The 25,079-nt window shown below is 49.2% G+C and overlaps 1 pseudogene across 1 annotated transcript in view; it reads right to left on the bottom strand.

The window, feature by feature from the left end:
- Nucleotides 1-1,030: 1,030 nt before the first annotated feature.
- The window catches only part of LOC308467655 (steroidogenic factor 1 pseudogene), a 50,125-nt pseudogene continuing 26,076 nt past the window's right edge, over nucleotides 1,031-25,079 (bottom strand). The window contains exon 3 of the transcript in view: nucleotides 1,031-1,278. The product of the transcript in view is annotated as a steroidogenic factor 1 pseudogene (transcript). The remainder of the gene's footprint in view (nucleotides 1,279-25,079) is intronic.

The raw sequence follows: 25,079 nt of genomic DNA, 5'->3' as shown, positions 1-25,079 counted from the left end.
TTGGAATGTCTTATTTGGTAAGATAGTTCACCACTAACCAATGCTCAGAAGGACCTTCTGAGTAAAATGTTGAGAAGGGAGACACTTAAGAGCACTTTTTATTTCAGAAGGAAAAAAAACACATACAGGCAGAGCCTGGCACTTCCAAACTGTCTTCTCCAACTCTTTCAAACCAGAAGAGACACACAAAAGTAGTCCAAACATTATATGTGGAGCAGAAAATGCTGCAAAGTGTAATCAAAACCCACAGGGAAATATATATGAGAATGCAACTAACAGATAACCAACACAAACTATAAAAGGAGCACCGGACTTGCTCAACTCATAGCTGCAAGGCCTCGGAGAAAGGTCTCCCAAAATGAAGCCCCAAGGGGGAGAGTGGTTTCAGTGTATCTGAGGCACAACAAACTCACTCTCATGGTGGCCCATGGGCCACAGAAATCATCCTTGTGGCCAACCTGGCCACTACCTGCAGAGGGACAGACGGGGTGCGGGGGCCTTCCAATGGGTAGCTGTACTGGGCCTTTTTCTCTCCATCTTTTCCCAGCCATCTAGCTAGAGGACCATGCCTGGAGAGCAGGTCGGGAGCTCGGGCAGATGCCTCCTCTCTCACACACCCTGGGAGAAGACTCCTCTCCCGCCCAGTTAGGAAAGCCAACCTCCACCCAAAGCATCCCCTAAACAGCCTCCAAGGGCAGTCCCCACACAGCTTAGCCCCATGGCTTTTAGAGAGCGAGAGCCTGGAACTCAGGAGGAATCACACCAAAATGCAGGCAAGGGTTGGGGTTTGCACCCGCAGCTGCCTGGTGGGGAAACCAGGCGACCTGGAGCTTCTCAATGGCATGTATGAAAGTCAGAACTGGGAGAGGTCGCCTGTGGGGAGGGGATGACAAGACATTCACCCTTCCCTGTCACCCTACACCCCCCCCCCAATCCCGGGGCCTGACCTATCTGCCACCACCCTTGCACCTCTGCTGCCGTGAGTCTCTTCCCCAGACTAAGGGGGGACAGAGAGCCTTGCTTTGCGCTCTCAAGTCCGCTTGGCGTGGAGCATTTGAATCAGGAGGCTGTTGCAGGGCACGTCCCCGCTCAGGTGCTTGTGGTACAGGTACTCCTCCGCTTGCATGCTCAGGGACCGGACGTCGGCCAGCTGCATCAGAAGCTGGCAGAACTTGTCTGTGGCGTGTGGGTAGTTGCAGAGGGTGTACTCCATCAGGGCTGTGTTGGCCTTTTCCTAGGCTTCCTTCACCACACTTGAATTCTCCACGAATTTCACATCTGCAGCAGGGGGAGGGGAAGGGGAAATAAGGGGGGGATGCATTGAATGGGGTGACCTCTCTTGAATGGAGGGACTTCCTCCTGGGCACACAGGCCGCAAACATGGAAGGTGTTGCTTGCAAAGCTCGCACAAGCCATCGGCTGATATCTGCAAAACGGCTGAGGTTGATGGAGAGGCTCCCCTGTGAGGAGAGCCTGCAGCGGTCGGGGCTTTTTAAGTGTAGAGAAAAGGGGACCGGAGGCGACCTGACGGAAGCATAAACAATTGCATGTGGTGTGGAGAAAGCGGAGTTTTCCCCCCTCCCTCTCGCATGATGACACCAGAACTCGTGGGCATCGAATGAGGCTGAATGTTGGAAGATTCAGGACAGAGAAAAGGAAGTAGTTCTTCAAGCAGCGCAACATTAAACTATGGAACTCCCTCCCACAGCAGGCAATGATGGCCACCAATTTGGAGAGCCTTGATGGAGGTTTGGAGAAATCCATGGAGGAGGAGGAGACGAGCCACAATTACTGCGCTCTGCCTCCATGGTCAGAGGCAGCGACGCTTCTGAATACCAGATGCAGGAAACCACAGGAGGGGAGATCTGCTCTTGTGCAAGGATCCTGCTTGCTGGTTTCCCACAAGCATCTAGTCAGCCACTGTGACAACAGGACTAGATAGCACATTGGCCTGATCCAGCTAATGGCTCTTCCTACCTTCATAAGCTTCATCTGGCCATCTGCCTGGATGAACAGGGTCCGACCTTGCCGGCCTTATGCTTTGCAGATGAGCATCAGGCTGGTAAAGGCTATGCAAGATAAATAAACCATATCTGACAAGCGATTCTTTGTCTTACTTTCTGATGTTCCCTAAACAAACCTTCACTTTAAAGCCACTCTGTTGTGTTCCTCTCTAAACACCAGCTGGAGGGATTGGGGCTTAATCTGTTTGGCCTTCCCAGGTGAAAATAGGGCTCAGCTGACATGGAAACCATGATGCAAGGTGCCTCAAGCAGCTCAGCCAAAGAACAAGGGGTAGGAGGATGAGAGAGACGGGTGTGAAGGTGCAGTGATAAGCACATCCCTCTTAAGCTGTCGCCCACCTGCCTGAAAATGTGCCTGCTCTATGCACACTGCTCTTGAAAACTCGGCAAAAGCTGCCAATGCAAACTTCCTTCCTTGGGCCTGACTTCATCTGTGGGGTGTGGAGGGGGGGCCCTGGGGGAGGGCAGGGGCCAAGCAACAGCAGTGGGAGGGGGCTTTAGCTCAATGGTGGGTGGCCACCTGTTCCTCCTATTCTTGCCACGCTCACAAGGGGGAGATGAGACAGGGCCTTTTCAAGGCTAACTGGGAAGACACAGCGGGCCCTCTGGGGGTGTCGCCAAAATCTCTCCTCCCTCCCTCTCACTTCCAACACTCAACCTAGAACCACAGAATTCTGGCCTCACCTCCAAAAGAGCATTGGAGAGGCTTTGAAAAAATGGCGGATGAGGTGGAGCAGCAACAAACCACAAATACTGTAGAAGAGCCCTTGGATCTCATCAAGCTTAGTCTTGATGAACGAATTGATGTAAAAATGAGAAATGACCGAAAACTTCGAGGCAGATTATTTGCTTGTTACCAGCACTTAAATAAGATTTTGGGTGATGTTGAGGAGACTGTGACAACAATAGAAATGGATGAAGAAACCTATGAAGAGATTTATAAATCTACCAAAAGGAATACAGTGGTACCTCGGGTTAAGTACTTAATTCGTTCCGGAGGTCCGTTCTTAACCTGAAACTGTTCTTAACCTGAAGCACCACTTTAGCTAATGGGGCCTCCTGCTGTCGCCGCGCCGCCAGAGCACGATTTCTGTTCTCATCCTGAAGCAAAGTTCTTCAAGTCAAGTCAAGTTTTATTGCGGCCAAAGCCAGTGACACTAAACACCACAAGATCAGACAACAAGAAATCAGCAACAACTTCAGAAAAGAAAAAAGGTTACACAAGGGAACTTCGCAGTGTGCCATTCAACAGAAGAGATTTACGCTTCTTAATTACTAAAGTGCAAAATTTAGCCACCTCATATGATATTGAGCTTGAGGAATCTTCCAGGAGGTATTTTCGAAGAATTTCAGGGGAGGATTCCAAATAATATTGAAGGGGTATAAATTTTGATAGAAGCGGTAAAATAAGTTGAACTCGTTCTTCACTATAAAATTTGCAAGATAGAAGAATGTGTGTGACAGATTCTACCTTATTAGACATACAAGGGCAGAGACGCTCATGCATTGGAACCCGCGTGAATTTGCCGTACAGGACTGCTGAGGGCATTGTCTCAAAGCGGGCTCTAGAGAAAGCCCATCTATAGGCTTCGTTAGTGATGTTAGTTAAGTAAGGGGCAGCTGCAAAATTAGGCCAAGCTTTTAAACATCTATACGTCTCCGGGAGTAGGGCGCCTTCTTGTTGTAATTCGATATCATAAAGTCTCCGAGTGATAGTAGCTTTTGCCTTGTTCAGAGTTCCAATAAAAAGATTTTCAGGGTTTAGGCCAATTTGTTTGATCTTGTTAGTTATTTGCATAAGCCAAGGAGGATAGGGAACTGCGGCCAGGAAGCAAGATAATAGACCCTTAGGATTGTAATGGATTTTCAGCCAGAGGGATATTGCTTGTTCCCAGACTTTTAATTCCACTCTAGGCAGTCCTGCCTCTTGCCTTAAGACTGCATTAGGTGTACACTTAGGGGTAGCAAATAATGATCTTAAGAATTTAGATTGTACTGTTTCAAGGGTCTTAAGGTTGGCAGAGGGGCTAATTTGAGAGCCATATAGAAGTTGGGCTAAAGATTTTGCCTGAAAGACTGTTAGGGCCATCGGGAGGAAGCCAGCTCCTTTCCTTCTGAATAATCTAAGGATAGCATTTGCACTTCTTTCTGCTGATATAGCTGATGTGGTCAAGTGTGTTGACAATTTGGCATTATAAGAGAAAGTAATGCCTAAGTATTGGAAGGTCTTAGTCTGTTCAATGGCGTTTCCCTTTACGCTCCAATTATCTTTCCTGAAGGAGCGGTTAAAATGTACAATTTTGGTTTTGGCAAAGTTAATTGTTAACACTTCAGTGTTACATTGGTCGCTAAACTTTCCTAAGGCACGTTTCAGACCCACTTTGGTTTGAGAGAGAAGAACAGCGTCATCCGCATACATTAAAACTGGTACTTTTCTGCCGTTAGAGAACAAAGGGGGGTGGGTTTCAATTTCACGGCAGCATGTGACCAGGGAGTTAACATAGATGTTAAATAGGAATGGGGCTAATAGGCATCCTTGTCTAACTCCTCTTTGGACTGGGATTTCTCTAGAGAGTCTGCCGTCCTGTGCAAGTCTTATCTGGAGGGTATTGTTCTCATGAAGCTTAATCATCAGAAGTAATAACCTTCTGTTAATACCCATATTGGCCAATTTGGCCCAGAGCCTACTCCTGGATACAGAATCAAATGCTGCCTTTAGGTCCACAAAGGCCGCATATAATGACTTTTTCCAATATTTCGCATACTTATAGACAAAGTAATCTAACACTAAGCAGTGATCAATGGTGGAACGTCCGGATGTAAACCCTGCTTGTTCAATTTCTAGCAAGTTATTATGATCTAACCATTCACATAATTTTAGGCATAGATGTTTTGTATAAAGTTTACAGATCACATTCAGGAGACTAATTGGTCTATAATTAGATGGATCAGAGGGGTTGCCCTTTTTAAATATGGGAACAATTATAGCTAGTCCCCAATCTTTAGGGATTTCAGTTGTCTTATCTATATATGAAAATAGATTTGCAAGGACCGGGGCCCACCAGTTTATTTGCGCTTTCAGAAGTTCAGCGACAATGAAATCACTTCCTGGGGCTTTGCCAGATTTCATTTGTAGAATTAGCGAAGTGATTTCAGTTTCAGATGTTGGGGGCCATGGTGTATCATTATCTAAGGGGATGTTAAGCGGCGCAGAAGGACGATGTTCCCTAAACAGCACTTTATAGTGCTCTTCCCATGAATTTGCAGGGATTATTGTGCCCTCATTAGGAGCTTTGGTTTGACTGGAGATAATTTTCCAGAAGTTGGAATTGTCTTTTTCTATTGACGCTTTTATGAGGGCCTGCCAGATGAGAGAGTCTGCGGTTCTTTTTTTGGTTTTTAATAACTCTTTGTAGTTCTTTTTTTTAAGTTGTAACTCTAATTTAGTGATAGGGTTAGGATTTTGCTGGAAGACCTTAAAGCATTCCCTGAGTATAAGTTTTGCCTGAGTGCATTCGTGGTCAAACCATTTTTTGTTGGTAGGGGAGTCATTTTGGTTAGATCTTCTGGGTCTTGACAATAACGGTTGGAGTTTTCGGGTTAATGTGTTATAATGGTCAATTGGGGAGGTCTCTTCAGTGTCGTTGGAAGTCAGATCAGCCCAGAGGAGTTGACCTTCCATTGATTGTGTCCAAATACCAAAATTGTTATTAACATAAGGGGACCATTTAATTCTGGATCTGCCTATTTGTTGTAAAGCACTAGGATCAGGGGTCTGCGGGGCAAGCCCACATCTAGAGGGTTCCCAAAATTCAGTCCTTTTGAGATTTAGGGGTAAATGGTCACTTTCGGTTCTTATATCTACAGTAAATTCAATATATTCAGCGAAGAGTTCTTGGGAGACAAGGATGTAGTCAATAACAGAATGCCTTAAGCCTGACCAGTAAGTAAATTGGACAGGACAGTCCCCCGAGGAGAGGCCGTTTAAAATAACAAGGTTTAATCTAAGTGCCATTAAAAAAAGACATGTACCAGCAAAATTGGTAACTGGGTCAAGTGAGTGACGCCTGAATAGGGGCCAATGTTCATCATTAGCATTTAGGGGACCCATTCCACTTTCCTTGATTAACTGTTCGTCTGAGTGGCCTAGCCTTGCATTAAAATCCCCACCAATAATTAAGGAGGCAGAGGGAAACTTATTTGAGACAAGGAGAATACAGTCTTCCAGTTCGTTCCAGATGTTTTTAAGATCAGTTTGTTTCATAAGTGGGTGAATATAAACATTGATGCATATGATCTTAAAATGGGTGGAGAATATTTTAACGGCTAAAATCCATTTTTTATCGATTTTCAATTGGATAGGGGAGGCTCCTAGATCTCTCGATACGAAGGTGCTCAAGCCTCCCGCCGGTCTTCCGCCTTTTGGGCCGATTGAGGCAGGGGAATGGAAAGCAAAGTAATTGTGTAGTTCAAAAGGATTTTGCATCCAGGTTTCTTGGAGCAGGATGATCTTGAACTGTGATACGTAGGTTAAAACGTCTTTGTCCCTTGTTTTCGATTGCCATCCAGCAACGTTCCAGGATAGTAGTAGGGGTGAGAGTCATTTTGTCTCTTCAATAGCATCTAGGAATTTCCCGGAGTCGTGGAAGATGCAACCATTGGATGGTTGAGTTTTCGGTAATGTGATTAGGGGCGCCACAGAGATTTCGGCGTGGATTTCAGTTGGGCAGAGTAGGGGTGTGTGTTCTGCCGTGACCTGAGGAGATTCATGACCCATTTTTCGCTCCAAGTTAGGTGGAATATTAGCCTCTTTTGTGGGCGCTAGGTCTTCAAAGTTGCGGAGACAGAGTAATAACTCATCTAGTCTGTCCGTTATCTCTGTTTGTTCGGTTTTTGGCAGATGGGAGAAGGAGACAAGTAATTCCTGCTCCATCGAATTCTCAAGATGAGTAGCCTTTGATAGGAGGGGCATGGGGGTCTCTGTCCAACTAATTAGGTCTGAGGGTAGAGAGGTAGAGCTCGTAGTAGATGGAATGCCCTCATTTTTAATTGCTTTCCTTTTAACTGGAGAGTAGGGAATAAGAGGGCAAATCTTAGTGTTGATAAAAACTCTTGTAATAAAAATTCCATAATTAGTCAGGTGGCTTCGTAGGGACATCATATAAGTTGGAAGCTTTTTAGAATCAAAGGTGAGCAGTATCCTCTGCATGTGTGGCTTACTGTAAATGTGGACAGTGGATTTCAGATCGATGGAAAGAGGATCTACGCCCAAAAGCTCAGCTAGATGCCTTCTTGCAACATGTGTAGACGACCAGTTAACAACCTGACCTTTGAAGGGGAGGATAATTAAACAAAGTCTAGTGGCTTGTAACGAAAGATTATAGGAAGATATGGTGTGTAAATCTTCCATAGATTGTTCGTTTTCAGATTTGCAGCCAGTCTGCGGGGTTGAGCGCAATAGGGCAGGTACTCTGGGTGTTGGTTCGGCCCTATCCTCCAGTGAAACGTCTACAGGGCTGACATTAACTTTTGGGGATACAAAGGATGTAATCTTCTCTAAAGAGCCTTTGATGTCTCTTATGTATTTAAAGATACAGTCCACGGTTTTAGCCACTAGGTCTAACGTGGTAGAGTGTTCAAGTAGTAATTCAGAGAGATGGTTTGCTTGTTCTCCGATGCAGTCTTCCGCCTGAATGGGCATAGTTGGAACTTTTTTGGGACCTTTTGGTCTCATGATGGTGTTGTTTAAGGAGTTAATGGGTTGTTTAGTGGGTGGTTCCTTCGGTGTAATTTCCTTATCTATTATCTCTGCTAATGGCGAGAAGCTGTTCGAGGTCGGAATATTAAAAGTGTCCTTTGTTTTTCCATAGAAGAATTCGCTGGTTTTGGTTTGCTTGGTAAGGGGCAAGCATGCCATTTCCTCTAAGTCCTCAGATTCTCTGCAGCGTTTACCAACCCCCCTCCTCGCATCAGCAGGGCTGTCTAATTGCTGAGTCATCTCTCCCTTTGCCTCGCTCTTTTATCTTCCCTAAATTTTTCAAAGAGTCGAGGGAGTATTTTCTTGAAAGTATCCTATTCAAGGAGGAGTAGTGTGCCAAAGGTTATTGGCATAACACTAAATTATGCTCCGACTGTGCCTCCAGACTTGTGGTGAGAACAGCCGATGAATCTTCCTGTAAGCTCTTTGCAATGTGATAAGATAGTAAATGCGGCTTTAAAGCTCCAAGATGAGTCAGGAAAGCGAAACGTGGGATAGAATGGGGTGAGGTGCTTAAATTTATCTGAGCTCAATATTCATTAAAATAGTCTTTAAAAGGAGTAAGAAAAAATAAAAAGATAAAATCAACGAGCTCACATTAGTAGAGTGCTGTCCGCCATCATACCGGAAGAGGAAGTTCGGAATCGCAGCCCCACTACAGAGTCGAAGCAAAGTTCTTAACCTGAGGTACTATTTCTGGTTTAGCGGAATCTGTAACCTGAAGCGTATGTAACCCGAGGTACCACTGTATTCCGATGCTGTTTGTCCGAGGAGATGGAGTTGTACTTGAAGCTCCTCCACTGTGGGTTGGCTGAAACCATGAAGAAAATGGTCATTGTTTCAAAAATGTTGGACCTCTGGACACTGTCTTCTGCTACCCTTAAACATTAAGATTCTGCCCTTAATTCTGAAAGACCATCCAAACCTGATTTGTTGTGAAGGCGTAAGATCATTTGGCATATAAGTTGATATAAGGGTCTCCCCCCGAAATAACTTAAGTGCAGGTGTCTTTATGTGTCAGATCAGTGGATATAACCATTTTAGTTGCTCTTGTGGCCGCTGATCTTTTTGATCTTTTTAAAGAAATAAATCTGTTTGGGGTTTTTTTGTTTGCATGTGTGTATAAGCACTTTTCCCATTAAGGGGGCGGGAGGGCATTGTGTGGGATGTGAAACACAAAAGCAGTCAAGTACAACATTCCTAGAGTGAACATGTTTACACATGGGGATGAATGTTTGTTCAGCCAGCAGGTAAACTTCCTGTTTCCTTCTGGGCTGGGACAGACTTCCTTTGCATGTGACTAGAGGTGGGTGTGGCCTCACCTGAGCAGGTAATGACAAAAGCACAGGGCAGGGCAGCCATCTCTCTCCTTTTGACTACATCCATCAAAGAAGCAACATCTGCTTAGCCAAAGATGACAAAGGGACTGTCTTCTTATGAGATAGTTTCCAGGTATATGTTACTTTTCTAAGCTAAGTCTGCCTTCTGGAATCCTATTGTGAACAGAATGATATGTGAGTAAACTCTCTTTATACTTGTGATGGCCTGGGATTCCGATTCGGAGGATGAAACAGAGGAATCCCAGCCTGCACAGGAGTCCCCGCCTCCAGGGCCGGCTGAACTGGGGCAAGGCCTAGATGCTGAAGAGCCTGCACCTGTGGCAGTGCATCAGGAGCTGGCCCCAGGTGAAGCCCTTCTGGCCCCAGAGGGGCTTGACGACTCAGTGGCCACAGGTGAGCCTCCTCCAGGGCCCAGTAACCCTTCGGCCTCTCCTGATCTGCAGAGGCTTAGGGCAGAGAGGCGAAGGGAACTGGTTGCCCCCAGGAGGAGTGCTCGCCTTAAGGCCAGAGGAGGCGGGGCTCCTGGGGACCGGGACCGCCCCTGGCCTTAGAAGAGGATAAAAGCCCAGTCAGCCCGGCCCCAGGTTGCGGGAGCAACGTCGTTGTTGGCTTCGGACCTTCCTGTGTTCCTGATCCCTGCTCGGCCTCCTGTTCCTGACTATCCGGTACTCCTGTTCCCTGCTCGGCTTCCTGTTCCTGACTATCCGGTACTCCTGCTCCCTGCTCGGCCTCCTGTTCCCGACCATCCGGTGTTCCTGTTCCCTGCACAGCCTCCTGTTCCAGCATTCCTGTTCCCCGCCCGGCTCTCTGCCTCGGACCTTGCCCCTCTTCGTGTGGACTCTGCTACACCCAAGGTACCTTACCCCCGGGACCAGCACAGTTTGCTCCCGCCACACCCGCACTTCCCCTTCGTAGGGGTGCGTTCGGGAAGAGCCAGAGGCCATGGCTGAACAGGCGGCTGCACTGGTGGCTTTGGCCCAGGAGAACCAGGCCTTGACTCACACCGTGCAGCAGCTCAGCGACGCGGTTGTGGCACTTCAGCAACGCTTGGAAGCCCTACCGGCTCCTGGGGCCGACGCCCCGGCTCCTGGCAAGTACCCAGTGGCTTTGCCTGAGAAATTTGATGGAGCCCCGGCCAGCTTTCCCATGTTCCTGGCCCAGGCCAAGCTGTATATTCAGGGGCGAGCCCGGAACTTTCCTGACGACCGCACCAAGGTGCACTTTTTGATTAGTTTGTTAAAGGACCAGGCGGCCAAGTGGGCGTTGCCGCTACTCAGGCAAGACTCCCCCTTGCTGGCAGACTATACGGGGTTTTGCAATCGTTTGGAGGCCGCGTTCGGCAACCCCCAGAAAGAGAGTCAAGCCAACCGGGCGATTCGGCGTTTGAAACAGGGCAAGTCCACGGTGGCCACATATACCACGGAGTTTCGGCTGTTGGCACAGGACTTGACCTGGAATGACTCGGCACTGCGGGACCAGTATCTCGAAGGGCTTTCGGACGAGGTACTGGACCAGTTGGCCACAATGGAACGCCCCACCACGCTGGACACTCTCATTCAACGGAGTCTACAAATAGACGACCGGTTGGAGGATCGTCGTCAGGCCCGGGGTCGCCGACACTTCCAGTTCACGGCACCAGCTTTTTCCGGCAGCCCCACGGTCACAACTGATTTAACGGAGGAGCCTATGCAGCTCGGGGCAGTGCGGCCACGCCTTTCCCCCGCAGAGAAGGCGCGGCGTCGGGAGGGAAATCTCTGTCTTTACTGTGGCGGAAGTGGACACTTCGCTCTGTCCTGCCCTGAGAAACGCCAGCTGCAGGGAAACCGCCAACCCCAGTAGCTGATGGCCCTAGCTACCGGGGGTCCCAAACCGTACAGAATGGGCCCGCACCAATGGACTTGCAACATCTTATGGTTTCGGTACGTTTATACCCTCCAGGTGGGCCCTGGATCCTCACCCATGCTTTGGTAGATTCAGGGGCAACCCGCTCCTATATGGACGCTGCTTTTGCTGCCCATCATCAGGTGCCACTTCGGAACAAGCCAGTACCGGTCCAGGTGGAAGCGATTGACGGACGACTTCTGCGTTCAGGTGCCGTTACTCAGGAGACCCAGCCCCTGGTCCTGTGTCTCCAGCAGCACCGGGAGTTGCGAACTTTGGACATTGCCTCTATGCCCCGCTTCCCCCTGGTGCTCGGGATGGACTGGCTGGAAGCCCACAACGTTCAGATTGACTGGGTCAAACGGACCGTGCACTTCCCAGACCCATGTTCCCATGCTCAATCCGGAACGCTGGCGGCCGCGCCCTCAGAGGAGGCAGCACCCACGCTCCCAGCCGTGTACCAGGACTACCAGGACGTGTTCGAGGAACGGGGGGCAGACCAGCTGCCGCCGCATCGGCCTTTTGACTGCGGCATAGACCTCCAACCCGGAGCGCCTTTACCAGTGAGTCGCTTATATTCCCTAACAGAGCCAGAGCGCGAGGCTTTGCAGGACTTCTTGCGCAAGAACCTGGAGCGTGGGTTCATTAGGCCTTCCACCTCGCCTACCGCGGCACCAGTGCTTTTCGTTAAGAAGAAATGTGGGGAACTCCGCCCTTGCCATGATTACCGAGCCCTGAACAAAATTACCGTCCCAGACCGATACCCCTTGCCCCTTATCTCGGAGCTGCTGGAGCGGGTGCAAGGGGCACAGGTGTTCACCAAGCTGGACCTCCGGGGGGCCTACAACTTGATTCGGATCCGAGCCGGGGATGAGTGGAAGACAGCGTTTGGGACCCGGTACGGGCAGTTCGAATATTTGGTTATGCCTTTCGGTTTGTGCAACGCGCCTGCTGTGTTCCAACGCTACATCAACCACGTGTTTCAGGACTTGTTAGACAAGTACGTGGTGGTGTATTTGGATGACATACTGATTTACTCCCGTGACCCGGCTTGCCATGAGGGACATGTCCGGACCGTGCTGCAGCGCTTGCGTGAGCACCGTTTGTACGCAAAGCTCAGCAAGTGCGAGTTCCATCAGCGGACTGTGGACTTCCTTGGTCACCGGCTCTCTCCAGATGGGGTGCAAATGGACCCGGGGAAGGTGACAGCGGTTCAAGAATGGGCGGCACCCCGGAACCGCAAGGACCTGCAGCGTTTCCTGGGGTTCGCCAATTACTACCGGACCTTCATCGCTGATTATGCTCATCGCACCACCCCGTTGACCCGGCTACTGCGCCCAAAGACGCCGTTTTCCTGGGACAAGGAGGCAGAGGAGGCGTTTCAGGGGTTGAAGGCCTGTTTCCAGAGGGCACCAATCTTACAACATCCTGACCCCTCTCGACCCTTTGTGGTGGAGACCGACGCTTCCAGTACGGCTCTCAGTGCCGTCTTGTCTCAACAGATTGGTCCTGAAGCGCCACTCTTACCCTGTGCCTTCTATTCTCGCCAGCTCCTACCAGCGGAGCGTAACTATACTGTGTGGGAGCGGGAACTACTGGCCATCAAGGTAGCCTTTGAGGTCTGGCGCCACCATCTTGAGGGGGCACGACATCCGGTGGAGGTGAGAACCGACCACCGGAACCTGGAGTACCTCCAGACCACCCGCAAGCTGAACCAAAGACAGATCCGGTGGGCGTTGTTCTTTTCCCGGTTCCAGTTCCGGATCCGCTACATCCCTAGCTCTCAGAATCAGAAGGCGGATGCCCTGTCCCGGAAACCTGAAGACAACACAGACACGGTACAGCAAGCAGAACCCACCACGATCCTACCTCCGGCTGCATTCCTGGCCACCCAGGAGGCGCAGCCACTGCAGGTTCGGGTGCGGGAACAGCAGCGGGTCGACGCTTGGGCCCAGGAACGACTCCGGGAGCTGGCTGAAGGGTCCAGCCCACAGTATCCGGGGCTGGTCCTGCAACAGGGCCTCCTGCTGCACCACGGTCGTCTGTACATCCCGCCAGGGCCACTGCGGCTGGAGGTTCTCCGGATGGCCCATGATGCCCCAGCAGCGGGGCACTTTGGACGGTATCGGACCACCCATCTGGTCAGTCGTGAGTTTTGGTGGCCCCGCCTGAAGGCTGACGTGGCTCGCTACGTTGCTGGTTGTGATGTCTGCCGGCGCGCCAAGGGACCTACCAGGCGACCCCCCGGCCTACTTCAGCCATTGCCAGTTCCACCGCGCCCTTGGCACACAGTTTCGTTGGACTTTGTAGTGGACTTACCCTCGTCTCGTGGCTGTACCTGCCTTCTGGTTTTCTCCGACCATTTCACCAAGATGGTGCACTGCGCTCCCTGTCCATCTGTACCCACAGCCAAGGAAACTGCTCAGCTGTACCTTCAGCATGTCTTCCGCCTGCATGGACTACCTGAGCGCGTGGTGTCCGACCGGGGCGTTCAGTTCACATCCCGGTTCTGGCGAGCATTACACCAGACCCTCGGGACAGAGGTCTGCCTCTCGTCAGCCTACCACCCACAGACCGATGGCCAGACGGAACGGGCGAACGCGGTGCTGGAGCAGTACCTCCGGTGTTACTGCAGCTACCAGCAGGATGACTGGGTCGACCACCTGGCATTGGCGGAGTTCGCCTATAACAACGCGGTGAATGCGTCCACCCAGCAGACCCCGTTCCAGGCCAGTTATGGTTATCATCCACGGCTGTTTCCAGAGGTGCTGCCGGCATCCGCGGTCCCGGCGGTGACGGAGTGGCTTCAAGAGCTCCAGTCCCAGCAACAGCTTTTGGTGGAGCAACTGCACCAGGCCAAGGAAGCGTACAAAGCCCAGGCCGACCGCCACCGCCAGGTGGGGCCGGAACTTCGTGTCGGTGACCTGGTTTGGCTCTCCACTCGCCACCTCCACCCCTCTCGACCTTCGCGGAAGTTGGACGCCCGCTTCACCGGCCCGTTCCCTATCGTAGACCAAATCTCTCCTGTGGCATTCCGTCTCCGGTTACCCGCAACCCTGAAGGTTCACCCGGTCTTCCACAGGTCCCTTTTGAGTCCGGTGGCCCCACCCGACGAGTTCCACCCGAACCGTCCCCGACCGCAGCCAGTGTTGGTTCGGGGAGAGCCTGAGTACGAGGTGGAACGCATCCTGGACTCCCGATACCGCAGGGGAAAGCTGCAGTATCTCATTGACTGGAAGGGGTACGGACCGGAGGACCGTTCCTGGGAACCAGCGGCCAATGTCCACGCACCTGCCTGCCTCCGAGAGTTCCACGCGACGTACCCCGGCAAGCCGGGTCCGGACCCTCGGTTGAGGGGGGGGCCTGGGAGGGGGGATGGTGTGATGGCCTGGGATTCCGATTCGGAGGATGAAACAGAGGAATCCCAGCCTGCACAGGAGTCCCCGCCTCCAGGGCCGGCTGAACTGGGGCAAGGCCTAGATGCTGAAGAGCCTGCACCTGTGGCAGTGCATCAGGAGCTGGCCCCAGGTGAAGCCCTTCTGGCCCCAGAGGGGCTTGACGACTCAGTGGCCACAGGTGAGCCTCCTCCAGGGCCCAGTAACCCTTCGGCCTCTCCTGATCTGCAGAGGCTTAGGGCAGAGAGGCGAAGGGAACTGGTTGCCCCCAGGAGGAGTGCTCGCCTTAAGGCCAGAGGAGGCGGGGCTCCTGGGGACCGGGACCGCCCCTGGCCTTAGAAGAGGATAAAAGCCCAGTCAGCCCGGCCCCAGGTTGCGGGAGCAACGTCGTTGTTGGCTTCGGACCTTCCTGTGTTCCTGATCCCTGCTCGGCCTCCTGTTCCTGACTATCCGGTACTCCTGTTCCCTGCTCGGCTTCCTGTTCCTGACTATCCGGTACTCCTGTTCCCTGCTCGGCCTCCTGTTCCCGACCATCCGGTGTTCCTGTTCCCTGCACAGCCTCCTGTTCCAGCATTCCTGTTCCCCGCCCGGCTCTCTGCCTCGGACCTTGCCCCTCTTCGTGTGGACTCTGCTACACCCAAGGTACCTTACCCCCGGGACCAGCACAATACTTTTATAGAAGACTGTGTCGTGTCTTATCTTTTATGAGGGAATAAGGGGAAAATACCAGAACAGTTATTATAGAGGTTTTAGCCAGCCTGAGCAAATACATCCGCTGCAAGTTTAAAAGGGAGAATGTTACTCTGCTAAATTGTGAACTTGTTAACACATGTTGGAAAGGCTATTATCAGACAATATATCCTCTCCTGCATCCCTGAACATTCCCACACATTAGAAAAGGTTCAGAAAAGGGCCGTCAGAATGACCAAGGGGAGGATGGAGCAACGGATGGAGGCTACAGCACTGGGGACTTTTTGATTTGGAGAAAAGGTGAGTAAGAGGCAGCGTGGCAGAAGTGTATAAAATGATGGAAGGCACAGAGGAAAGAGAAAGCTTTTCCCCCTCTCTCAAAACAAGAGAACTCCAATGAAGCTGGAGTTTGCTCGCACTGAAGGACAGCAGCAGTCCAGAGCCTCAGGCAAAGCACATTCCAAGCACTGCATGGAGATGCCACTCACTGAACCTGGGATTGAACCTGGAACCTCCTGCAGGTGAAGCAGGTGCTCTCCTGCAAAACTACAGCATTTCCCTTAAAAACAACAGTGAGATTTCAGTCCTCAGGGTTCTGAAGAAAGGGCTGGTTTAAATAGGGATGGAGGAAGCTGCTTCACTCACCCACCTAGATCAGTACTGTCTATTTCAAATCTGAAATTGCATCACGATGCAGTTTGTCTTGCCTGGATTTGGGAATGGCTAACGTTAAAAAACACCGACTTGCTGGATCTAGAAGGATTCAATAACAGATACGGCTGGCATGCCCATCTGGGATATGAGAAGGTCCACAAAGGGTTTTTGAACAACGTGATCAGGAAATTGCTTTACATGGTGTGGGCCAAATATAAGGACTTACTAGAACCAAAAACGCCATGGTGGCTGTCCCCGGCAGAAGCGTTCTCAGTTTAAAAAAACAGCATGAGAGAAGTAATTGGGCAACTTATAAAGACTTATTGGAAGAAAAAGAAAATAAGCTAAAATTAAAGAATTTTGAAGCAATTCGGACACATTTGAATGATTGGTTGCAGTATTTTCAGTTAAATGAAACATTCCAAAAGGACAAACAGAAAGGCTTTTCCACAGAAATTTCAAGATTTCCACGTACCTACGGGACCGCCTCTCCTGGTATGCACCATGGAGGACCTTAAGGTCCACAAATGACAATATTTTGGAGGTCCCAAGTCGCAAGGTGGTTAGATTGGTCTCAACTAGGGCCAGGGCCTTTTCAGTACTGGCCCCGACTTGGTGGAACACTCTGTCACAAGAAACTAGGGCCCTGCGGGACTTGACATCTTTCCGTAGGGTCTACAAGACAGAGTTGTTTTGCCTGGCCTTTGGTTTGGTCTCAGTCTGACCCTTACGTTTCCCTCCCCTTACGGTTTTGATATATGGGCTACTTTTAAAATGAGGCTGCATTTTAAATTGCATTTTAACCTGCATTTTAAATTGGCCAGTCCCCCCCCCCCCCATTATGTTTTTATTGTAATTTTACTGGTGTTAGCTGCCCTGAGCCCGGCTCTGGTCAGGGAGGGTGGGGTACAAATAATTTTTTTTAATTTTTATTATTACTGTTTAATAAACACACACACACACACACACACACACGGACTTCTGGGGGAGGCGTCTCCAGCAATGGCAGAATTCCTCTGACCGGGAGGAATCTGCTCCGTGGAAATCTGGGTCTGGCCGCCACGGCGAAGGTGGAGACCTGTTAAAATCACAGGCGGGAGAAGCCTGTGAACGTGGGATTCGGCGGGCACCGTTTGCGCCTCCTCCACTCGCGGGGAACCCCAGTTTTTGGGGCTCCGGAGCAACGTGGGGTGAGCGGCGCGGTGCATCGAATCGTCTGCTTCTTCCACGGAGCAAAGCCGCATAGCTGTTGCCGGAGAGCGCTGACCTTTTCCTGTGGACAATTTGACTTTAAAGTAATTTCCGTGAGTACAGCTGAAACAGAAGAATTGGATCTCTAAAAGTTTAATTCGGTATCGTGACGGGGAGGTTCAAAAAAAGAAGTCCGCCTTCCCTTTTTGTAAATAGACTGAGGCAACGAAGTTGCAAGCTGGAGTCCTGGAAGGTCTTTTGTAAAAGATCAAATTTCCAACGGTAAAGAACATTAAACTGTTGAGCAGATTGATTTATTGCTCAGATAAGCGTCCGGCACGCTTCCCATCGTGCAGCTCTGGCCGGCCAGGCCTCTGCATTCCAAAGTCCACATTCCTGAGCAAAGCAGAGATCAACAGCGGCAAGAGAAAGACTGCAAAAAACTCCAGAGCATTCTTCAATGTGCTTAAATAAAGTCCACTCAGGATCTTAGCAGCTAAAAGCAGTTTTATTTACAGCAGACTATCCATTATCTATCACAGCGAACAGCATCGTGAAAACACGTCCTCTCTCCTCAAAAGCGAAAGTAGAGAGAAAGAACAAAGGCTTGAGGCTCTCGGAAATGACGAACCTCCCCCCTCCCAACAGTAGGCAGAGCGTACACTCTGAGCTGTTTAACCCTGTAAGAAGTGTGCTTGCACACGAAAGCTCATACCAAGAACTAACTTAGTTGGTCTTAAAGGTGCTACTGGAAGGATTTTTTTTAACCTGTAAGCTCAGGTTCTCCTCACACCCCCTCTCGCCCTGCGCTACTGTGGGGAAAGTAAGTACAGAACTTACCCCCAACTCCAAACCACCACAAAACTCCCCATGACGCTGGAAGCTTAAAGGTTTGGTAAATCCATCGGCCAAGTTACTGTGACTGGCACAGTACTTCAGCCGTATCAAACCTGACTGAACACTCTGACACACATTTTGGAAACGTATGTCCAGATGCTTGGTTCTGGCCTTAAATTGCGCAGATTCAGCCAATTTCAAACAGGGTTGATTGTCTTCCCAAACCGTGATGGGCAAGCTACAATCCCCATAGATCTCTTGCACCAAGCATCTATAGAACTCTAGTTCCCGGCACAAAACTGACAGTGCACTGAATTCACCCTCAGTAGAAGACAGCGCAATGAGATTTTGCTTCCGGGACTTCCACCCAACTAGTGACTTCCCAAACTTTACCACCAACCCAGACACAGACTTGCGGTCCTGCGAATTCGCCCAGTCACTGTCCGCATAGCATGTGAGCTTCGCCTCACCTTCAGCTGGCAGCTTAAGACAGAAGTCTTTGGTATGCTGCAGGTAGCGCAGTACCCGCTTGATACCGTGCCAAGCACTCACACTGGGCTTTGACGCTTCCCTACTTAGCAGGTTGGTAGCAAAGGCAATGTCTGGTCTGCTCCATTGGGACAGATACAACAGACTACCTAGAGCTGACTGAAAGAGCTCAGCATTCTCAAACTCAGCACTTTCTGCTTGCTGGCTATCTTTCACGAAGTTCGTCTCCATGGGTGTCCGAACTCCTGCACAATCGGACATTCTGAACTTCTCAAGCAACTGCTCAATCTTGCCTTTCTGACTGAGCAAGAAGCTACCATCCTCAGTTCTCGCTATCTGGACGCCTAGGTAGATCTTTACTGCACCCAGGTTCTTGAGCTGAAACCGTTTCCCAAGCTCTTTGGCAAACTTCTGCACCTGTTTGTCTGCCTTTCCAACATGGATGATGTCATCAACGTAAAATAACACCAGTTCCTGTGAGTCTCCTGATCCTCTAAAGAACAGGCAACTGTCAGCAAGACTCTTCCTGAAACCTAGCTTCTCCAAAGCTTCATTCAGGCACAAGTTCCAATTCCTGGCCGACTGCTTCAGGCCGTAAATTGACTTGTGAAGTTTCCACACAGTACCTTGCTCATTGCCCTCAAACCCTGGAGGAGGAAGCATGTACAGATCCTCCTGGAGGTCTGAGTTCAAGTAAGCAACATCCACATCAAAGTGATGCACCAGCAAACCTCTTTGTGCAGCAATGGCCAAGACCAAACGTAGAGATTCACTCCTACAGGTGGGAGCATAAACTTCCGTATAATGCAACCCCCTGCGCTGCGTGAATCCTCTCGCCACTAATCTGGCCTTATACTGCGGTTCTCCTGTCGCTGTGGGCTTAAGACGGTAAACCCAGCGGCTACCCACTGTCTGTTCACCCACCGGCAACTTCATGAGGGAGAACACACCTAGAGACTCCATTGAGTTCATCTCCTTCTGCATCGCCTCATGCCATTTCCTGGCTTCTTCCTGAGGCAGTTTCTGAACATCCTCAAAACTCTCGGGTTCACACTGTGCCATTCCGACCCACACACTAGTGACGGCAAACCTTTCAGGAGGTTTCCCCTTGGTCGTCCGAGTTGAACGGCGCAGCATTACTTCAGGAACCCCCTCTGACCCACTAGGGCCAGCCAGAACGTCCTTGGCATCAGAGAGCTCCCCCTCTGACTTACTGCGCCTTCTGGACTTCTCAGCCGAACCTGTGGGGGAAGATGGAGCACTGCGTTGCTCCATCTTCACAGCCTTGGGAGAAGTTCTCCCCTCTGACTGCACTAAGTCTGGACTCTGAGCCTCAGTAGCAGGTTCAACCTCTTCCTCTCCTTCATCAGCAGAGTCTAGCAGACTCTCTGACAGGATGTCAGGGTTCCCATGTATCCTTGCCCAGCCACTCTGCTCACAGAATTCAGCACTGTTGCTGAGCAGAATCCTGGACTGATTCCCTGACGGATAAGCAAACCTCCACCCCTTGGTCCCTGGCTCATACCCACAAAAAATCATCTTTTGGGACTTGGGTTCACCTTTCTTGCGCTTGGCCTTTGGTATGAGGACCCAAGCCTCACAGCCAAAAACGCGGAAGTAGTTCACTTTCGGTTTCTTTCCATGCAGCAAGAAATACGGTGTGTCACCTACCACTGAATTGAACGACCTGTTCAGAATAAAGTTGGCCGTTCGCCAAGCCTCCCCCCAAAAGCGCTGTGGGAGCCCGGCATCAAACAAAAGAGCTGCAGACATCTCCCCTAGAGTCCTGTTTCTGCGTTCCACGATCCCATTCTGTTGGGGACTGTGTGGAGAAGTCAACCTGTGTTGAATCCCCTTTTTACGGAAGAAACTTTGCAGTGCAGACCCGGTGAACTCCCCACCGCGATCGCTCTGAAAGTTTTGCACCCGTGTGGAAAACTGCAGTTCCACAGCCGCAATCCAGTCTTTGATTAGCGGCGCAGCTTCATTTTTGTGTCGGAGCGTGAAGATCCAGGAGTTCCCCGTATGGTCATCAATCAGAACCAGCGCAAATTTGGCTCCGCCCATACTGCTCACAGAAAACGGACCACACAAATCTGCATGAATTAACTGAAAAGCCCTAGTGGTCACCCTCTCAGACCTTGGGTATGTGCACGTTTTCACCTTTGCGGACTTGCACGCTCTGCAATCTAGAAACTTAGCACATGATTTCATTTTGCACCCTTGCGTATACTCTGGGATCTTCATCACTGACCCCCAGGACACGTGTGCCATGCGTCGGTGCCAGAGGTGAGCACACGCATCATGAACTGGAACATTGGCACACTGTGCTTGAGCCTCCTTCGTGTCATCTGGACCTGCAAAAGAAGCATCTATCACAAACAACCTATCTTTACATTCAACACTGACTAGGTGCTGTCCATTCTTAGAAATAGAACACTTATTGTTCTCAAAACACACTCTGTAGTTCTCAGCAAGAAGTGCACTGACAGACAGCAACACGCAGGACAGTCCTGGAACAACAAAAGCCTGGATTGAATCCTGCAAGAAAGAACAAAACAGTGAGCCAGTCTGCGTGAGTGGGTGTCGAGTCCCATCTGCTAAACAGACAGTCTTCCCAGAAGTTACAGAGGTGCAGTTCTCCAGGAATCCTGCAGATGGCACGAGATGATGCGACGCTCCTGAGTCTATGACAAAAGCCAGCACAGCATCCTGTTGACAACTCTTGACTACAGCCATAGAGGCTGCCAAATGTTTACGTTCAGTGTCTCTGCCAGCTGCCTTCGGCTTGCCTTTCCCACGCTTTGAAGAAGAGCCCTTTATCTGGTTGCTACGGGAGACGGCCTTCAGCTGTGTCTGTGCCTCCACTGGACATTCTCTCACCAGATGGGAGGGGGAGCCACAGCGATAACAGCGGCGACGCGTAGCAACAGCTCTCACAGCTCCCTCTTCAGCCATTCCTTTGTTCCCTGCACCCCCACCTTTGTGTGCACAGCCTGGGCCTGCACGCTCCCCAGCACTCTGGTTGTAGGCCTCAACATCACAGGGCCCCTCGGAGACAAAGCAGCTACTCCCAGCTGTAACTTCAGGAACATGGCCAGCAGCCCCCTCTGGGCTCTCAGCTTCCTCCCGGCCCTGGGCTCCTGCTGAGCTCTCACACAGACTCCTCAGCACCTGCCAGGCGGCCTGAGCCGACTCAACGCCCTCCAGGTGGGGCAACAGCATAGCGTCCATGCTTGCTCTCAACATGCAGAGCTCTCTTTGCATTCTCTGCTCTCTATCTTCCAGCAAAGCAGCCTCCAGGTCTGCTGCGCCATCTTCAGCAGCAACTGGCATGGGTGTGGCCGGCTCCTTCTGGGCTATACTCCAGAACCCTGTGGCCAAAAACCACACCCTGACTCTTCTAACCCAGATATCCCAGGACTGGGTTGTGAGCTTTTCAAACGGGACATCATAAAAGTCCTGGAGCTCAGCCATCTCCTCCCCCAGAGCTCCCATCGGGGCTTTGAAGTACTCACGCGTACCAGCCAGCTTCAAAGGAGAGGCCTCCAGTGGCTCTTTGCAGCACACAGCTTGCAGCCAGCTTCCCTGCTTTTCTCCCAGGCAAAGCCTCAAAGCAGGACTTTTTTTCCTTCCGGCAGCAAAAACAGCAGCTTCTCAGTTTTCTCAGCCTTTTTAAGCACACAGCACTTCAAAGCAGGCTTCCTCTAATTGCAGTAACTGTCTTCCATAACCTGTTACGCAGATTGATTTATTGCTCAGATAAGCGTCCGGCACGCTTCCCATCGCGCAGCTCTGGCCGGCCAGGCCTCTGCATTCCAAAGTCCACATTCCTGAGCAAAGCAGAGATCAACAGCGGCAGGAGAAAGACTGCAAAAAACTCCAGAGCATTCTTCAGTGTGCTTAAATAAAGTCCACTCAAGATCTTAGCAGCTAAAAGCAGTTTTATTTACAGCAGACTATCCATTATCTATCACAGTGAACAGCATCGTGAAAACACGTCCTCTCTCCTCAAAAGCGAAAGTAGAGAGAAAGAACAAAGGCTTGAGGCTCTCGGAAATGATGAACCTCCCCCCTCCCAACAGTAGGCAGAGCATACACTCTGAGCTGTTTAACCCTGTAAGCTCAGGTTCTCCTCACATAAACCCCCTCTTGGAGGCAGGAGAAGAGAGGGGGAAGTTGCGGATTGAGTATGCCTGCGGGAGAGAGCGAAGAGGCTTAAAACACCGCCGCTCTGACCCTGGAAACGGGCTGCTAGTAAGACTGATGGGTTTTTTTTTTTTTTTTTAATGTTCATTGACAGCGCTTAGAACGTTCATTGACAGCTAGGTAAATAAGAGAAATGCATTGTTTCTACTGTTTCCGGTGGTTTTTAAAAAAGGAGGAAAGTAACTGAAAATTGAAACTAACTTCGGATTATTGAAACTGTGTTTAAAAGAGGACATATTGACCGATACAAATACAACCTGTTTTCCCCTAGTGGAAGCTTTTGAAATTGGTTACTTTATAGGAGCTGGGCTAGGGGAATTTCCAGCTGCAAGATAAGAAAAGTGTGAGACTTTGGAATTGACCTTGAATCTCTTAAGTGTTATGGCAAACGGAAAGGAAAAAACAGACGGGATGTCGACAGAGGAGGCCTTAGTGGCTGCATTATTGAAAATAAACGATTCGCTGGAACAACTCCATAAGAAAACAGATGCGATAAATGTGAAATTGGATGTTGCAAATATTGAAACTGATTTAATTGTAGAAAGTTTAAATAATTTGGGACAAAAGGTGAATACCAATTCAGAAACCACCCAGAAACTGATACAGGAATCTACTTTGATATGGCAAACTGCAGATGAAGTCAGGGAAAAAACCCTTGCTGCTGAATCTAAAGTAATACAACTGGAGAGGAGAGTCCCATCCATACAAAGACAACTTGATGGACATAAGCTGGCATTCGTTATGGTTGAACTTAAAGAAGAACGGATGAATTTGAGGACCAGAGCCCTATCTGAATTGGAAAAGGAAAGCCTGACAGAGTTTCAGGAGGCGACAGGACTAACATTGGTTGAGAAAGAGAGGTATTTGGGGGTTAGTATGACCGCCAAAAATGTGAATCTGCTTAAGGACAACTGTGAAGAATGTTAGATTGAAGAGAAGGGGGATTTGGAAATATGGACAAATCAGAAGTTGTTACTGTTGGGTCGAGTTATTGTGGTGGGGATGAGAGCTGCTGTGTTGCTGGGGATGTTGCTTTTGTTTCAAACATTGCAAGCTCTGGATGGGATGGAGGGTCTCAGGAGGTGGCAGAGGGATGCTCCTAGAGTTGTTTGGCAGGGCAGGAAGCCTCGAGTTAAGCTTAAGATATTGATGGATGCTAAAGAAGGAGGTGGACCTGCCCTGCCAGACCTTTAAACTTCGTTGTGAACCATCTGCCTTTTGCTGGTTGAGAGAATGGTTGCTTCTTGAAAACACTGAAGTGTTGGACAATGGCTGACGAAGTTGATGGACTATAGGGAATTGGCGGAAATGACTGGCAAGATCCAAGACCAGGGTGAAGAGTCGGTGGAAGAAGATTGGAAAAAGTTTAAAGACTATTTATAGAAATATTGTAAAATTAAGGAATGTTAGAAAAATGTTGGAATGAAATTACATGGCTTTAGTAGAAATGTCATAAGGAATCAAGTATAAATAGATTAATAGAAAATTAAAGGAAAAGTATGGCAAGAATGTGTTAAGATAATTATAGAACAGAAAACAGAGTAAGATGGAAAGGAATTGCTGAAACAAATAATAGAAGTGGAATACAAAAAGGGAGGTGTGAGGAAGTCGCTGGAAATAAGTGAATGAAATATAAGATATTGAAAATGTTTGAGATGTTTTTAAATTGTTTTTGTTTGTTTTTGCTTGATTTGTTAGTCTATGTAGCGTTTTTGTATTGTATTCGTATTGTTTTATCTTTTTTTTTCTTTTTATTTGTAGTGTTGTGTTGGAAATTTTGAAAAAGTAATAAATATCATTTAAAATAAAAATAAAAATAAATAAACACACACACACACACACACACACACACACAAACGCTCTCTAACATGTACAGGTGCCTCCTTGATTGGGAGGTCAGGGAGGAAGAAGTAAAATCTGTCATGGTACAATGGGCCAGAGATTTTGGGCACAACATCCAGATGGAATCATGGGAGAGGTTGTGGAAGGAGGACCTAAAATTCACAGTGTGCTACGATTTGAAAGAGAATTTCATGAAGATGCTCTACAGGTGTACTTAACACCTGTAAAACTGGCCAAAATGTATAAATCTAGATCAAACATCTGTTGGAGATGCAAGGAGGCGGAAGGCACCATGATCCACGTGTGGTGGAACGGCAAAAAAATCAGGGAATTTTGGGAAACAATCTACAATGAACTTAAAAAATTGTTTAAATGTTCCTTCCCAAAGAGGCCTGAAACCTTCTTGCTAGACATAATGAGCAATGAAATCCCTAAACAGGTAAGGAAAATCTTTATGTATGCAGTAACAGCAGCTAGGATTCTAATTGCTAAGGTATGGAAAGGAGATTCTATTCCCTCAAAATTAGACTGGCAAAATAAAATGCTAGAATATGCAGAACTAGCAAGATTCTGAGACCATACAGATCAAGTATTTAATAAAGAGTGGAATATCTACAGAGAATATTTAAACAAACATTGTAATAACATAAATTCTTTGGCAGGCCTGGATTGATTTCTGCATGAATTAAGAAATCATTACAGAATTAAAATAACAGAAGAACTTAGGAGAGAAAAAGTTAAGTGCGCAGCGTAATGAAATTTAGGAACC

Source organism: Podarcis pityusensis, assembly GCF_964106645.2.
Source record: "Podarcis pityusensis genome assembly, chromosome: W".
Classification (NCBI taxonomy): domain Eukaryota; kingdom Metazoa; phylum Chordata; class Lepidosauria; order Squamata; family Lacertidae; genus Podarcis; species Podarcis pityusensis.
This window is presented reverse-complemented; position numbering and strand designations above follow the sequence as displayed.